The following is a 15,906-nucleotide window of genomic DNA, read 5'->3' on the forward strand; positions in this document are numbered from 1 at the left end:
TTACATTCCAGTGAAAGAGACAACATATAAGTAAAAAGATAAATGTCAAGTAGGAAGAAGAGAATATCAGAACTGAAGTGCAGGTGGTTCAAGGTCCACAGATCAGGAATGTTCCTCTGCAGAAAATCATTTTTGAAGAGTCTGAAAGAAAACCAAAGAAACTAAGAAATATAAGTGAGAAGAAATATAATTCCAGGCAAAAGAGACAGCCATTACAAAGGACAGATGCTATCTAGTAGGAGAGAAAGAGCAAGAAAGCAAATATCATTGGATGTTAGAGCACAGGTAGATGATTTTATGTTTGATCCTAAAAGTAATGGGGAACCATTGAGTTTATTGGGATGAGGTTAGATATTAAGATCCATGCTTCAGGATAATCATTTTACCTGTAATGTGGACCTATATGGGAATGGTAAGAGACTTGAGGAAGGGATAGCAAAGGAAGAGAAATAGCTCCTACCCTCTTGTAGGCCTATGGTCCAATAAGGGGTAAGAAATGCAGAGGCATGCAAAATCTCTATGGGGTCTGAGTTAGAAAGCCATTGGAAAATTAGGGAAAACTTCCTAGAAGAAGGGAGATCTTTCAATTATAGATAAGAATTAAACAGGAAAATAAAAAGGTTCAGGAAATAGTGTGGACAATGGAATAGATGTAGGAAAGGATTGATCGTATAATCTTTACTAGGGATTGCATTAGCCACTGGGGATGCAAAAAATTAAGTACCCCTGTCCTCTGGATGCTTATATCATGGGTTGTGTTTGCAGAGATAGAAAATGATTTTGTTTAGTTGGGGGATAAAGCACATATATATATATATATGTTGTGGAAGTTGTGGAAGGCCTTTAAAGTCAGGCAGAGAGGATTTTGGCTTGTGTTCAATAAGTTATGGGAGAAGACTTTGGGGCAGAAGGATAACATGACCATATATATGCATAAGAAAGATTTCATGGACAACAGTATGAGGATAAATTAGAGCGAGGAGAGTGTGAAGAGAAGCAGACCTCTTAGGTTATTGCAACAGCCTGGGTGGAGTATATGAGGATCTGGGGATGCTGTTGGGACTATGGTAATGGCTGTTAGGAAGGGAGAGAAAGGGAAAGATTCCAGAAATTCTGCAGAAATTAAAACAACATCCTCCTATAATGACCAGCTCCATGTAGAAGGATATTAACTTGCCTGGTGGCAGTGGACTAGCCCAGATGACCCTATCCTGTCAGTATCACTCTCTCTCCCTATGATTCTTTCTTATTTAAAGAATGGCGGAAGGTCCATGACCTGACTCTAACCAGAAAAAAAATAAATAAATGAAAATCAATGAATCCCTTGCTAATAAAGGTTCTGTGAGGGAAATGTTCTTGCGAGGAAGTTGGATTCAATAGGTCTTTTTTATTTTTTTGGCCTCATGCCCCAGAGTGATTTACTCTGAGGTAACATGATGGAGCCTCCACCATAGAAAGGAATTAAATAAAAACGCAATAAAGGAGGACAAAATCAATCTGCTTACAGTTTTGTTTAATAAAAATTCATGACGGATGGGCGGGTAGGCCCATAAGAAATGCACCCGTTCAATGGAAACTCACGGTCATTAGTGCAGTGTGGTGTGGGGCAGCAGGACGGCTGCATGAGCAGGGGTCAGACTGCATGAGGAGGTGTTGGATCAGTCACTTTGCCCCATTATTCCAGGTTCTGTCATTGCTGCCAATCAATACGGCATTCATCACTGGGAATAATAGCAAACCAGAAGGAGAAGCCAGGACCATGACCTTCACTGGCAGCCTGACCCCAAAGGACTCAGCCACAGGGAAGAGCTTGACCATCTAATCTATGGAAAAACAAGGGGGCACTTGTCACGCAGCACATTTCATTCCTGTGATGCTGGTGGACATCGGGGCTGACAAATGTTTCAGAGAGAATTAACCCATACACTCTGGCTCAAGGACCCAGCAGGAGAGCCAGTGCAGTCTGGTGAAAAGAGACTACGGGTAGAATAAGAACGATTCAAGTCCCAGATCCAGCAACTACTACTTGTAAAATTTTGAATAAGTTTCTTCATCATTCCAAGGATAGGGGAAAATGATTCTCAACTTCCTCTTCTGTAAGAAAAAGAAATTGGATTAAATTACCACTAATGTTCCACCTAGCTCAGCTCTAAAACATTGTTCTAAAGTCCCTTCCAGCTCTGACATTCCATGTTTTAGGCCCTTGTCAGCTCTGATATTTTGTTTTTCTAAGGCCCCTTCCAAATTTGATATTCTATGTTCTAAGGCTACTTCCAGTTCTAACACGCTATGTTCTTAAGCCTTTGCCAGCTGTGACATTCTGTGTTCCAAGGCCCCTTCTGGCTTTGACATTCTGTATTCTAAGGTCCCTTCTGGCTCTAATCTCAGTTCTAATTTTCTGTAATTTCTTAAGTTCTTGAATTAATTTCTTGAATTCCATAATTTCCTAATGTAGAAGCCACTTCAGTCCATGAAACAGCTCAAATGTCCACATGATAAAATGAACACTTCTTTCAAAAGATCCTGACTTTCTACAGGGCATGTGCCATTAGGGCTTCCTATCCACATTTCCCCCTCCTTCAGCATTTAGTCAGTCAACAAACATTTACTTTATGTGAAGGGCATTGTGCAAGATGCTTTGAGGAAACAACAATTAAACGGGCAACACTTCATTATCTTTTCAGAAATCCAGTCTCAGTAGAAATAATAAAACAGAGACATATTAACTATAATATCAAGACAATATTTTTTTAATGCCATAACACAGCCACCCAAAAGTTATGGATTTTCTGAGGAGAAAAAAATCACTTCCAACCAGGAGGAGCAAGGAAAACTTCACAAAAGAGAAGTTGATAAACTAAAGCATCAAAACAAAGAGAACATGAATAAGACTCAGATGGGGAATTAAAATGTCAGGAAAAAGGTGAATAGACTCATTTGATTATCGTGTTAGTCTCATGTAGGGTTGCAGTGGATTTTAATGGTAAAATGGGACCAAATTACAGAAGCATTAAATGCCAAAGTAAGCATGAAGGTAATGGAAAACAATCAAGTCGGCAGCTGCCACACTGGGCTCAGGATATCACAGACCCATTCTCAAGCTTCTTCTCCCTCAGGCCTAGGGTTAGTTTAGCTGTCTTGACTTTATTCTTAGCAAAGATCCTGGAATGGCTTGCCCTTTCTTTCTCCAGCTCATTTTACAGATGAGGAAACTGAGGAAAATAGGGTTAAGTGATTTGCCCAGGGTCATACAGCTAGTAATATACTACCTGGAGAAACTGAAGCAAAACAGAGATTAGAGAGTATTTAATAATTTATTTAAAAGGGAGAGATTTACTGGGACCAAATGGATCCATGATTTGGTCCCAGGGCTTAATGAGACTGTTGTCTGCAAGAATCCAGCAAACAATGTGAGTTCTCAATGACCTATATACACACAGCTCAGACTCAGGGGATAGATTGAGGCAGGGGTGGAGTCAGGGTGCTGAGAGTGGAAAGGAGACTCTGACAGATGGGACCAGCCACTGGAGATGGGATGACATGGGAGATGGGATGGCCTGATGGGGGGGAGGAACTGCGGAGATGGGGAGAGGCATTTTGATAAAATAGTATCTGACATTCTGATAGCTTGGGTTGGGGAGAGGCATTCTGATATACTAAAACATAAGATTTTTTATTCTTATCAAATATTCTGATAAAGAGGGAAGGGAGGTTTTGCAAGACTGAGAAGATCATTATAAACTGAACAATTAGGGAAACTGAGTCAGAACTGGGTCAGAATAATTAGGGAAATTGAGTCAGGACAATAAAAGAGAACTGTGACATAATAGTAAGTGTCTGAAGACAGATTTGTACTCAGGAGTAGGACTCATCCTGACTTCAGGCCAGATTTTCTATCCACTGTGCCACCAGGGAAAGTGTTAATAATTATAGTGAAACTCCTCTAGAAGCTTTCAGTGATCCCCGCCTGTGTTGTGACCTTAAATAACAACTCACTTATCATGAAATAATGTAAATTATAATTATGTGTTTTTCTCTTACCCTCAATTAGACTAAGAGCTTCATGAAAGCAAGAGCTACTTTTCATTTATATTTTATATCTTCCCCTCACCCTCCCCTACTCAAGCATAGGGTTTGAGACAAGATGGATACCCTAAGGCTATGGATTTTTTGAGGAGAAAAGGATGACTTTCAAACGGGAAGATCCAAATTTCACTAAAGAAGTGGTGGTTCAATTAACTCAAATTGTTTCTAATAGTCAATCAACTAGTATTTCTTGAGGTAGACTATTGACCTAACCTAGTCTTAGTAGAAGCCTACAGATTTTCAAGCCCATCCTGAAAAGAATCTTGTCTATTTAGGCTAGAAAACAGGTAGCAAGTAAGGGAGGAGAATTTTATAGTCCTTTATTATTCTCATCCAGATACTGTTCTTCTAACCAATGATTAAGCACTTATTATATGCCATGCACAGAGATAGGAACTGGATATAAAAAGACTAGAGTGAATCAGTCTCTACCCTCAAATAGCTTATTTTCTGTCAAGGAAATAACATGCATATAGGAAATAACTTATCCAAAGTGTAAGGTCATTTTGGGGGTATGGGAAAATACTGTGAGTTAAGGAAATCAAGAAATATATCACAGATGATTCTTGGGTTAAGCTGTGAAAGAAACTAGTCCTTAATCTTGTGATTGGGACTGGGAGCCCCAGAAAGAGGGGTGTGCTAGTAAACATTTAACAACCAGTTCTCTGAAAAGCTTTGATATGCTATTCAGATTAATCTGCATTTTTAATATTTTCTCCATCGTTTTCTTATGTCTAGAAAATTAAAAAAAAAATCAATAAGGTCCTGATTTTAGGTTTGCTGATTTCTGAAGTGTAAATGTTCACAACCATTTCTTTTCCAAGTTGGCTACACCTTTTAGGACTTTTCCATTATGCCCCTAAGAACTTCCTTCTCCTTAAGACTGTATCAGCTTTGGTACATGCAGCTCAGGACCCACTGTTTCTCTGACTAGAAAGCTGAGCAAAGAGCTTCTCCACTTAAAAAGGATGGCCAAGTCAGCTATCCAGTCTTTACTTCTCACTCAGCTCCTGAGGACCTTTCTCTTCCTCCTTCCCCTATATTCCTTTTCATCTTTCTTTTGTAGGTTGTCTTCTTTCATTTGGGGCAGCTAAGGAGCAGTGAATAAAGTGCAGGGCCTGGAGCCAGAAAGATTCATTTTTATGAGTTCAAATCTGACCTCAGATGCTTATTAGCCATGGGACCCTGAGCAAGTCACTTAACTCTGTTTGCTTCAGTTTCCTTATCTGTAAAATGATCTGGAGAAGGAAATGGCAAACCCTCTCAAGTATCTTTGCCAAGAAAACTCCAAATGGGATCATGAAGAATCAGACAGGACTGAAACTGAACACCTCCTCCACTGAATTGTAAGCCACTTGAGAACAAGGACTATCTTTCTTTTTCAAATGTGTATTCCCAGGACTTAGCAGTCTCTTAATAAATGGCTGTTGACTAACACAGAAAATTTAACAATGGACTGAAACTGAGTTTAAGATGGCTTCAGAACCCTTGCTAGCATCTTGCTGGTATCCTTAACAACACCCATAATCCTATCCCCCCATCTGCTGTACTCTGTCATACCCCTACCTCACCTATCATTCTCCCCTAGTATAACTTTGACTCAAAGGATCAGCCGGTCCTTACAGATCAGCTCTGTAAGTTGCTACCTCTGTGACTAGGTGAGTATCTCTCTTCTCTGGACATCAGTCTCTTCTTCTGTAAAACATACAATGATTAAAAAAAAAAGTCTTAGATATTTCAGCTCCCCCAAAGCTCTATTCCTCTAAGTCTATGATCCTGGAAGTCAGAAGACCTGTACTACTTCTGGCTCTGCCAATTAACTAGTTTTTTTTATGATTTGAAAAAAGTTATTCCCCTCCCTAGGCTAGTTTCCTTACCTATGAAATAAGATGATTTCTAAGATAGACAAAGCTGGTGGAACAGTAGATAAAATGCTGAGTCCAGAGTCAGGAGGTCCTTAATTCAAATGTGACTTCAGACATGAAGTAGTTGTATGATACTGGCAAGTCATTTACTCTGCCTCAGTTTCCCCAAACTTTAAAATGTGGATACTCTACCTCCCCAAGGTTATTGTAAGGATCAACTTGGAAAAATCACACTCTATAAGTGCTTGCTCCTTTGTAAGGTCTGCTTTGGATCTTCCTAGAATCCTTGACCTCAGTTCCCCCACCACTGTCCCACTCTACTCCTCTATACCTGCTCCCTCCCAAATTGTAAAATTCACACACATCCCTCTGCTGCTCCTTTTCATCACTCTGAATTCTTAGGGAGTGCTCCCTACTAAGATCATGCAATATTTCTGTGTTTTTTATTTGAAGGTATAGAAACAAGAATACCTTTGTAGTTTCTTCAAGCACCAAGATCCCTGACTTGCTGATTCTAATCTGACCTCTGAAAGATGACACAATTAGCACAGGAGAGCAGAGAGGGTTTCAGATGAAACGAACAGGGTGGACAAAGACTCATGGGTGGGAAGCATACATTGTGCCTGGGAACAGAAAAGATGCTGCCCTTGATGGAGTGAAGGTTGCCTACCAGGGAAGAAGAGGAGATTAGGCTGAATGGGAAGGCTCTTTGTTGGCCTTTTATAGTTCAATGAAAGAATGGAGGGTAAGAGGCAGGATGACAGCTTTGGTGGTGCAGATGGAACAGTGCTGAGCTAGAAGGAACCTAGCAGGACATGGTGATCTGGTTTCTATTCCTCCTTAGCCAAACTCTTTGATTTCTCTAAACACAAAAGTCCACAGTTTAATTCTCTTTACCAGTGGTAAGTTGTTGGGAAGCGATATGAGAGTCAAGAATCTGTCAAGGAGTTATTTTATTTCCTGCAGTATTGGCTGACTGTCCAAAACTTTATAAAATTTAAATAAATAAATCTAAGACAAAAGAATGATAGCATGTCAAGATTTTGTGGGATATTTTCTCCTCTTTTTGGAACAAACAGATTATGTTCTTCCAGTTACAGGCCTGTATCATTTATGGGATTTTTTTTTTACTTTACCCCTTAAGTTTCCCAGCTCCCCACCCTGGTCCCTTTTGGCTAGAGTACACCATCACACCCAAATATTTCCTAGGTCCAGTGTGTTAGTGAGACCTTATACAGCACATCCAGCCTTATTCCATAATTTACCTTATGTCTCTAGTCTAGAACTCAGAGTATGTAAAGTGAGACCAAGTCTAATCACTTGCCTCACTTGTAAACATCCCCTAGACCCATCCCTGCCTAAACCATACACAAGGTCTAATTATGACCTTATTTCCCTGCTGTTTCTTCCTCCTTCTTCTCCTCTTCCTTCTCTTCTTGCTCCTCCTCTTCCTCTTTTTCCTCTTTCTGCTCTTCCTTCTCTTCTTTTTCCTCCTCCTCTTTCTCTTCCTTCTTCTCCTTTTCTTCCTCTCTCCTTCCTTCCTTCAGGAGCCTGAGCCAGCTCATAAAAGGGTTTGTTAGCACAGGACACATCCCTGATATCTAGTTCCAGACCCAACAAAATGAGCAGGGTGGCCACAAGACTGGGTTTCCAGTTTCATCTCAACCACAGTACTGAGCACAAAATAGGTTCCAGGATTTAGAACTAGAAGAGGCCTTGGAGATTAGAGCAACCCCCTCATTTGGCAGAGGGAGAAAGTGGGGTCCAGAAGGACAAGTTTTCCCAAGGTTACAATTAGTAAATAGCAGAGCCAGGATTTGAATTTTGGGCCCCCCAGTACCAATGTCAGGTTCTTTCTAGTCTACAATGTTAGGATCAGGAGAGGCACCTTGTAAACAAAAACTTGAATAACTTGATTAACACTGGGATTCCAAGGCAAACAAGAAACTGTAGAATGATTCCATAGCCAAACCCAGGGCCATATCATAATTCCATGAGAAACTTACATAGTCAGGAGCAAAATAAAAGTATATTCTCTTGGGATGAAAAAGACATGAATTTTATTCCTGGTCCTGCCACTTACTAGTCAGATTACACTGGACTGGTCACTTAGACTCTGTAAGCCATATTCCTCATTTACACATTTATTTTTCTTCTTCCCAGACTTATAATTTTAGGTCTCAAAGTGAAAACTCTTTCCAAAAAAGGAATGCATGTGTAATTTAAGAATATGGATCACTGAAATGTTAAACGACTAGCTCAGGCAAATATGTATGTTATATGTCAAAGGCAAGAATTCCTAACCTCAGGGTTATATCACTCATGGTCCTCTTCAAGTACTAAGGACAAACAACAACAGCAACCTGTACCACAATGCTTCCCTCTCTCTAACTAGGAATGAGGGAATGTAATAATACCTGAACTGCCTTTCTCACCACTGTATTGTGAGAATAAAATGAGATAACTTATATAAAGTATGTGGTCAAATGACTACAGAAATGCCATGTAGAATTAACCCCAGGAATTGCTGTGTTCTGATGGAACTCCCAAATACAGTAAGAAACCTCAAAGAAAAGTCTCAATATTCTCATCTCTAAAATGGGAATAATAATACTTATACTACCTCATAGATAAAAGGAAAATATTTCATATGTAATATATAAATGAGGAATTATTACTATACCTCAATGGTGCCCCAAACTGAAAATAGTATTTTAGATCAAAGCTTCTTAAACTGTGGTTCACATCCCCATATATGGAATCATACAAATGAATGTGGGAATCATGAAAAATTTGGCAGTGGTGATTAAGGAATTAAATATTTTACCAAGATTTAATTCTGGATGTAAAAATAAACAAGCACATCCATCTCACTGGTATGCAAATTTCCTTTCATCTTTAATAAATAGTACAATTACATATATATGTGTGTGTGTATATATATATGTAATATATATATATACATATATATATCAAAGAATTGTTTTAAAATAAGTTTCTTGTATTTGATTTGTATTACTTATTTTATATACCTATATACCTGGGTTCATGTAAAAATTTCTCCGGAAAAAAGGGTGGGAAAAGTTTTAAAAGCCCTACCCTAGATAATGGTCTCTTCAGGATAGATATGGTATGGCCTTCCTCACTCTAAATACAACCTTTCTCCTAATGAAACCTAATTCGCTTTTTGGTTACCACAGCAGACTAATAGTCATACTAAACCAGCAATCTAATCTAATAACCCCACCAAGTCTTTTTCACAGTAACAATGGGCTAGTAATACTTTTCCATCCTATTCTTGTGAAGCTAATTTTTCATACTTAATTGCAGAACTTTGAATTCATTACTATTAAATTTTATCTAATTCTATTCTGCCCAATCATATCCTGACTAAACCATTTTGAATTTTAACTGTGTTATTCAGTGTTTTAAGTATCCTTCATACTTTATATGACCTGAAAATCTGATAACTATACTTGTTATCATTTTATATAAGTCAATGATGAAAAATGTTAAATAACATAAGATCACAGCCACATTCCTGATACTTTACAGGGAAGACCTCTCTTCAAAGTGATTTTAAACCTTTAATGGCAACCCTTTGGGGACAGTCATTCATCCAATCTACCTAATTTATCCATCATTCAACTTATGTCTTTCCATTTTGACCATGAGGATAGAATAAAAGATTTTGTCAAATGTTTTATAAAAATCTAATTATTCTGTGACTATCACAATCCTCTGATCTACTTAGCAAATTTTATCCTTGTCAAAATAAGAAATAACAGTAGTCTGTTGTTAATGAAATAATGTAGCTTTTAGTAATTTATTTTTTCCCTTCCTAAGTGCTCACAAACCATCCCTTTAATAATGGTTTTGAAAATTTAGCCAGAAGTATAAACCAAGGTCACTGACAAAGTTTTCATTCTTCACCCTCTTCCCTTTGTAAAAAAAAAAAAATTGAGGCATTTTCCTTTCTTTAATCCTGTGGCAGCTCTCCCAGTCTCTAAACTCTTTCAAAGATCACCAACAGCAGCTCAGTAATAACATCCTACAGTTCTTTGACTCTCCAGGGATATAGTTTGAGGAGGTCAGTATTAGTTGAATGCATTGAAGTCTTCTGCATATTACCTTACCAGTCCCTCATTTATCCTGGGTTTTCACTCCCAGCCAACAATTTTTGTTACAGCCTTCTCAGTAAAAAGATCATTTTTATTGAAAGAGGAAACAGAAGTAAAATGGGAGTTGAGTAGTTCAGCCTTCTCTATGTCATCTATTAATCACCATCTCATTTACCCTAATCTTTACCTTTCTTTGACACTTCTATTGCCTTTAAAATAAATTTTAAAAATTTAATATCTTTAACATTAATAGCCGTATTCATCTTATTCTGAGCTTTCTTTAGCATTCCTAACATTATTTTTATAGGACTACACCACTCTTTTATATTCACCTTGAGTTTCTTGTTCATACTTTCTTTTTCTGTATATATCTTTCAAAACTCTAAATTGTTCTATTTATCAAAACAAATTTTGCTTTTATCTTAAGGATTTTTTTCCTGTTGGACCAATTTCTCCTGAATGAAAAAATGGGCCATTGTATCCTATGCTTTCTTTGACTAAAACTTTCCCTAATCCAAAAGTTTATGTCAATGGCTCTTCCAGCAGCAAATAACAGAATTGTTTCATCAATTCCAAAGCTTCTGAGTTCTTTAGTGATGACTGAAAGTATCAAGGCAATTTTGTCCATACTCCATGACCCTTGTTATACCCCTATACAGCCTCAGACACATCATCACCAAACCTCTCTGGGCCTCAATTGCAGAGAAAGAGAGGAGAGAGAGAGAGACAGAGACAGAGAGAGAGAGAGAGAGAGAGAGAGAGAGAGAGAGAGAGAGAGAGAGAGAAAAGGAGGGAGGGAGGAGAGAGAGAGAGAGAGAGAGAGAGAGAGAGAGAGAAGGTGAGAAAGAAGGAGAGAGAGGAGAGAGAGAGAAGGAGAGAGAGGAGAGAGAGAGAGAGAAACAGAGAGAGAGAGAGAGAGAGAGAGAGAGAGAGAGAGAGAGAAAGAGAGAGAGAGAGAGAGAATTGAATTAAATGATCTCTTCCAGCTTAAAATTCTACCAATTGTTCTGACAGATGAGTGATACTTAAGGAGACTGTGTGAGCCTGAGTTGAAGGCTTTTATACTCGCAGATCTTAAACTGACCTAGCTTCTAGATGAAACTCCACTTGCTAAAGAGACTTTGTCCAAGAAGGTTGGTTTATTCAATTCAATAAGCATGATCAAGCACCTGCTATGTACAAAGCACTGTTAAGACTAGAAGAACTATAAATATAGGATAAGATACTGCCTCTTCCTATCTCTGCCTTCAGCAAACTCATAGCAGGGTTCTTCTGGAGCTGGAAAATCATCCTCGGTTTTTCAAATACTTCTGGCACCTACATTAGATGAGAGGGCCACACTTTATGGTCTGACCTTGACACTCCACAAGAAAGTCTGTTTCTAGAGAAGACAGAACAGGTCAGTCAAAGGTAGTATGATAGCTGACATTTCCTCAGAGGGTCTCCTCTCTTCTAGGACAAAGAGACTGATCCCAGGCCTTGAGTTCTGACATTCCAAGAAATCTTCTCTTAGATCTTTTTGGCTCTCTGATACCTTAATTATACACAGGGGCCTTTAACAGTAAATGGCAAGGATTGGGCTTGGGACCTAAGCTCAAGTGAATCATTTTCTGGTTCCTCCAGCTGCTAGCTCCTTTCCCTCTTTTCTGCTTCTAGGGGTACCACTCCTGAAAGCTACTTCCTCCCTCAAGTGGCTGCTTCTCTGCAGCTGTGTCTGTTAGAGAATGTGTGCCTCAGACTCTCTGGAACTGACTCTTTAACTTCTAGATATCTCCTCAATGCCAGAAACCATGACTAATGGAAGGAAGAATTAAAGGGAGGGAAAAGAAATATCCTACTCCTCCCTGCCCCTCCAAAGTAATTATTACTCCATAGCAAACACATTCTTCCTCGACTTTTCCCCAACTGTTTGTTCTACCAAAATTGGTATATTCTGGAACCATGTAGCTTAATTATCATTTGGGGAGGAGGAAGAGGAAGGAAAAGCAAATAATTGTTTGTCCAATGGCATTGTACCCTTCTGACTCAATTAGAGAAAGGTATTCATTCTTAGTAAAGAGATAGCAAAGATTTCCTTCTCCCCATGACCGCATGGAGGATCCAGGCACCCCTGCTCTAGGAAGTCTGACCTTCCAGCCCACTCCCCCATTCTCAATGGTGATAGGTCTGGCCTTCTCCAGCTCCTTGGCTAGGGGGCACAGGTGGCCACTCACATCATGTAAGCATAGAATCACCAACTGCAATATTCCCATCTTCCCTGTGCTCTGCAGACCCCTAGACAGCTACCTGCTCTGCCAATGTACCCTAAGGGCCTCTTGGTTTTGATATCCCAGCCACTACACTTTTAAGGAACACTGGGCCTTTCATCCTCCCTGCAGCTCATTCTTCCCGACTATATGAAACTTTAACACAGCTATGATCTGCAATTCCATTCTACAACTACATCAGTTGGAGAGATACTGGAACAAGGGAACAGAGAACCAACTGTGTGTGTGAGAGAGAGAGACAGAAATACAGAGAAGAAAGAAAAGAAGAAAGAGAATAAGACTTTGTTGTCTCCCTCATTAAACTGTATGCTCCTTGAAGGTAGGAATACTCTTGATTTTTGTCTGTGTCGCCAGTGCCTACCACAGGGCTTGGCACTCATAGGGGTGAATAGAAGAATTGTGATAGATAGAGGAATGATAATATAAGCAGTAGCCTTGCTGCTCCTCCTCAATTCTCTTCTCTCCTCTCTATTTCTCCTTTTCTCCTTCCTCCCTCCCACTCCTCCGATTTCCCCCACCCCCTCTCTTGCTATCAGTCAGTGGAATTGCTATTTCTAAGGCTGGATTCTAAGCCCTCCAGGATTCTCAAAAAAAGGCAGCAGGGTTTTTTCCTGTTCAAAGTTTCATAATTACCAGAGACCCACAATTAAAGAGGTGACGGAAGAGACCAGTAATCAAAGCTAGCATTTCCTAGTTGAGCACCATGACTCTTGAAACATGAGTCTCAGAGCAGGTAGAGAGGTCAGAGGATCCCAGGGGTGATTTGTGTGTTAACAGCTGCATTTTACCTCAAAGGCAGCTCAGTGTATCTAAGTGAAGAAAATCTCTCAAATCTAGACCTGAGAATAAGATCTTTGGGTTTGAATAGGGAAGGGTATCCTTGTAAGGTTATGATCAGAGCATCCAGAAGAAATTAAGGGCTAAGGGTTTTCTTCTTGGTATTCTTATCTTTTCTAATATCTCCAGACTTTTTGCTCAAGGCTGGAATTTCATCATTATGAGCCAGAATCATCCCAACTCCATTGCCAAAAGCAAATCCAAGCAAAACAGGATCGTTTCGATGGCAAGGGGCCTGAAGCAAGAAGTGGGGGAGTAGCATTCTCTATTCCTCCATCGAAGGCAGTGGAGCAGAGGAAATGGGAGGAAAGCTACTACTACCTTCTAATGTTACATAGCATTTTAAGGATGAATAAATGCTTTACATAAAATCATTTTCCTATTCTAGCACTATAGCTTTATAACTTTAAAGCACCATAGGAGTAGGAGCTGTTCTAAGATGCTGTACAGGTCCATACATCTGGAGCTGGAAGAGACCTTGGAAGTCATTCAAGTCCAACCCCCTGATTTTGCTTCGGAGGGAGCTGTGGACCTGGGCGGGGAGAAGGTCACCTAGGAGGTAAATTGCAAAAGAAGAATTTGAATTCAGTTCTCCCAGACTCCTTGCCAAAGCTCTTTCCAGGACATCCCACTGCCCCGAGGCATTTATCTGATCTCATCCTCACAACAAGCCTGCAAAGTCAGGAAAGGAGTGATTGTGCCCCGCTCTCCGCTGCTAAAAAGAAAGCTTGATGAAAACAAATAAATAAAACAGAAAGGAAATCAGCTCCTTCCAAACTCAACAAGCAGGACTCAGTCGCAGACAGCCCTCAGATAACCCCGGCCAACATGAGACCCAAAGGACCAGGGCAACCGGTGACACCGGGGACGGGGAGGGGGGGAGGGAGTGTTGATGATCTATAGAGGTCTGGCTGAGACATAAAAAAGAAGCAGATCATTTTTAACTTGATTAATAATGCAGTGAAGAGGGGCCCAAAGGAAGGAGAAGGGTTGGGGCCCCCGGCTCGCTCCAGTGCTCCGCTGCCGAGAGGAGCAGGAAAGCCTGCCCGCCGAGGGCTAGGAAGCAGTTATCACTGGCGGGTGATTAAGTTACTAATCCTTCAGGGAGAAGACATTTAGAGGCCCATATTAAAGCAGAGCGAGGCAAAATTACATTCCGTTTCAATTTAGTTTAGCAATTCCAGTGATTTAGTTAAATGAAAAGCAATTGTTCCAATTAATAGTATTGAATGTTATTCATCAAAAGTGTCAAAACAGCTGTGTCGGTGCATTAGTAACCTATTCTCTTGTCAGAGATATGGATAATTCCCCAGGATTGAATGGGGGGATGGCAGCAGTTTGGGGGCTTAGGGAGGAAGGGGGAGGCACTTTTGTGGGTGTCACCTGCACACGGGTATGAATCTGCTTTGGGGCTCATGAGTGTCTGGGTTATGCACATGCTCATGGGTGGGCATATATGTACAGGAGCATTACATGCCCTCCCGTGTACGTCTGTGCCCATGGGCAGTGCAGTCTGTGAAAGAGCTACATGTCTATATGATTTTGCACATGCGTGTTTTGTGTGTGCATATACATATACACGCTCTGTTGTGCAGTGTGTATGTGAATATATGAATTCTTTGTATGCTTGCCTGTCCATACCTATACCGTACACTTACATGTAAGTGTGCATTATATCTGTGCAAGTACATATCCGTGCCTTTGTGTGTGTGTCTGTGTTACACATGCCTATAATTCTGAGTATGCATTTCTGTCCCTGCAGTAGAAAAAGTACCGATGTGTAACTGAAGGATCTAGTCCAAATCTCAGCACCTTTCTTATTCTCTGGATGACTTTGAAAAAATCATTCATCTACTTTAGGCCTTGGTTTCCTCAGATGTCAAATTATGAGATTGAATAGATCAAGGACTCTTAACCTGAGGTCAATGAACTTGTTTTTAAAATGTTTTTATAAATATTTTTCAATATAATTGGTTTTTTTTGTAGTCCTATGTATTTCATTTTATGCTGTTTAAAACATTATTTTATGCTGTCTAAAAACATTATCATTATTTATGCTCCTTAAAAATATTATTATGAGAAAGGATCCATAGGCTTGACCAGATTCCAAGAGACCAGACACAGAAAAGCTTAAAAACCTCTGATCTAGACAAACTTTCAGATCTTCCCAAGCTCCAAATCTATGATGGTACATATGCATGTATTCTGCATCTAGAAGTTGTCTATACATATTATCATTTGCACCAGTTCCAAAAACATAATTTAGAGAAAACAGCCACTAAGACAAATAAGTGTCTGTCATTCTGTTATTTGGGCGTTCGAATCCTGGTTTACACAGTAACTCAGCTCCTGTGCCTAAGGAACAACATCCTCACTATCAAAGCAGCATGGAACACTGGAAAAACTATTGGAATTGACTAAAGACTTAGTTAAGACCCAACTCTGCCACTCATTATTTCTAAGTAATATTTTCATTCTCTCTCTGTCTGTACATGTGTCTGTCTCTCTGTGTCTCTGTTTCTCTGTGTGTGTCTATGTCTGTGTCTCTGTCTCTTTCTGTCTCTTTTTCTCTTATGTAGATATATGTTTATACTCTTTCCTGAACTTGTTTCCTTATTTCTCAAATGAGGATATTGGATTTGTGACCTCCGCAATGCCGACCTGTCTTGATATTCTGTGCTTGTTGGATCTGGAAGCTTTCCCGTATGAGGGGACTGGCTGCCGCCCAGA

The 15,906-nt window shown here is 39.8% G+C and overlaps 1 long non-coding RNA gene across 1 annotated transcript in view; it reads right to left on the reverse strand.

The window, feature by feature from the left end:
* Positions 1-1,367: 1,367 nt before the first annotated feature.
* LOC127550401 (uncharacterized) overlaps positions 1,368-15,906 on the reverse strand; it is a 31,832-nt gene continuing 17,293 nt past the window's right edge. Inside the window, exon 2 of the long non-coding RNA XR_007950859.1 lies at positions 1,368-2,094. This is a non-coding gene — a long non-coding RNA (uncharacterized LOC127550401). The remainder of the gene's footprint in view (positions 2,095-15,906) is intronic.

This window comes from Antechinus flavipes, chromosome 2, assembly GCF_016432865.1.
Source record: "Antechinus flavipes isolate AdamAnt ecotype Samford, QLD, Australia chromosome 2, AdamAnt_v2, whole genome shotgun sequence".
Taxonomy (NCBI): domain Eukaryota; kingdom Metazoa; phylum Chordata; class Mammalia; order Dasyuromorphia; family Dasyuridae; genus Antechinus; species Antechinus flavipes.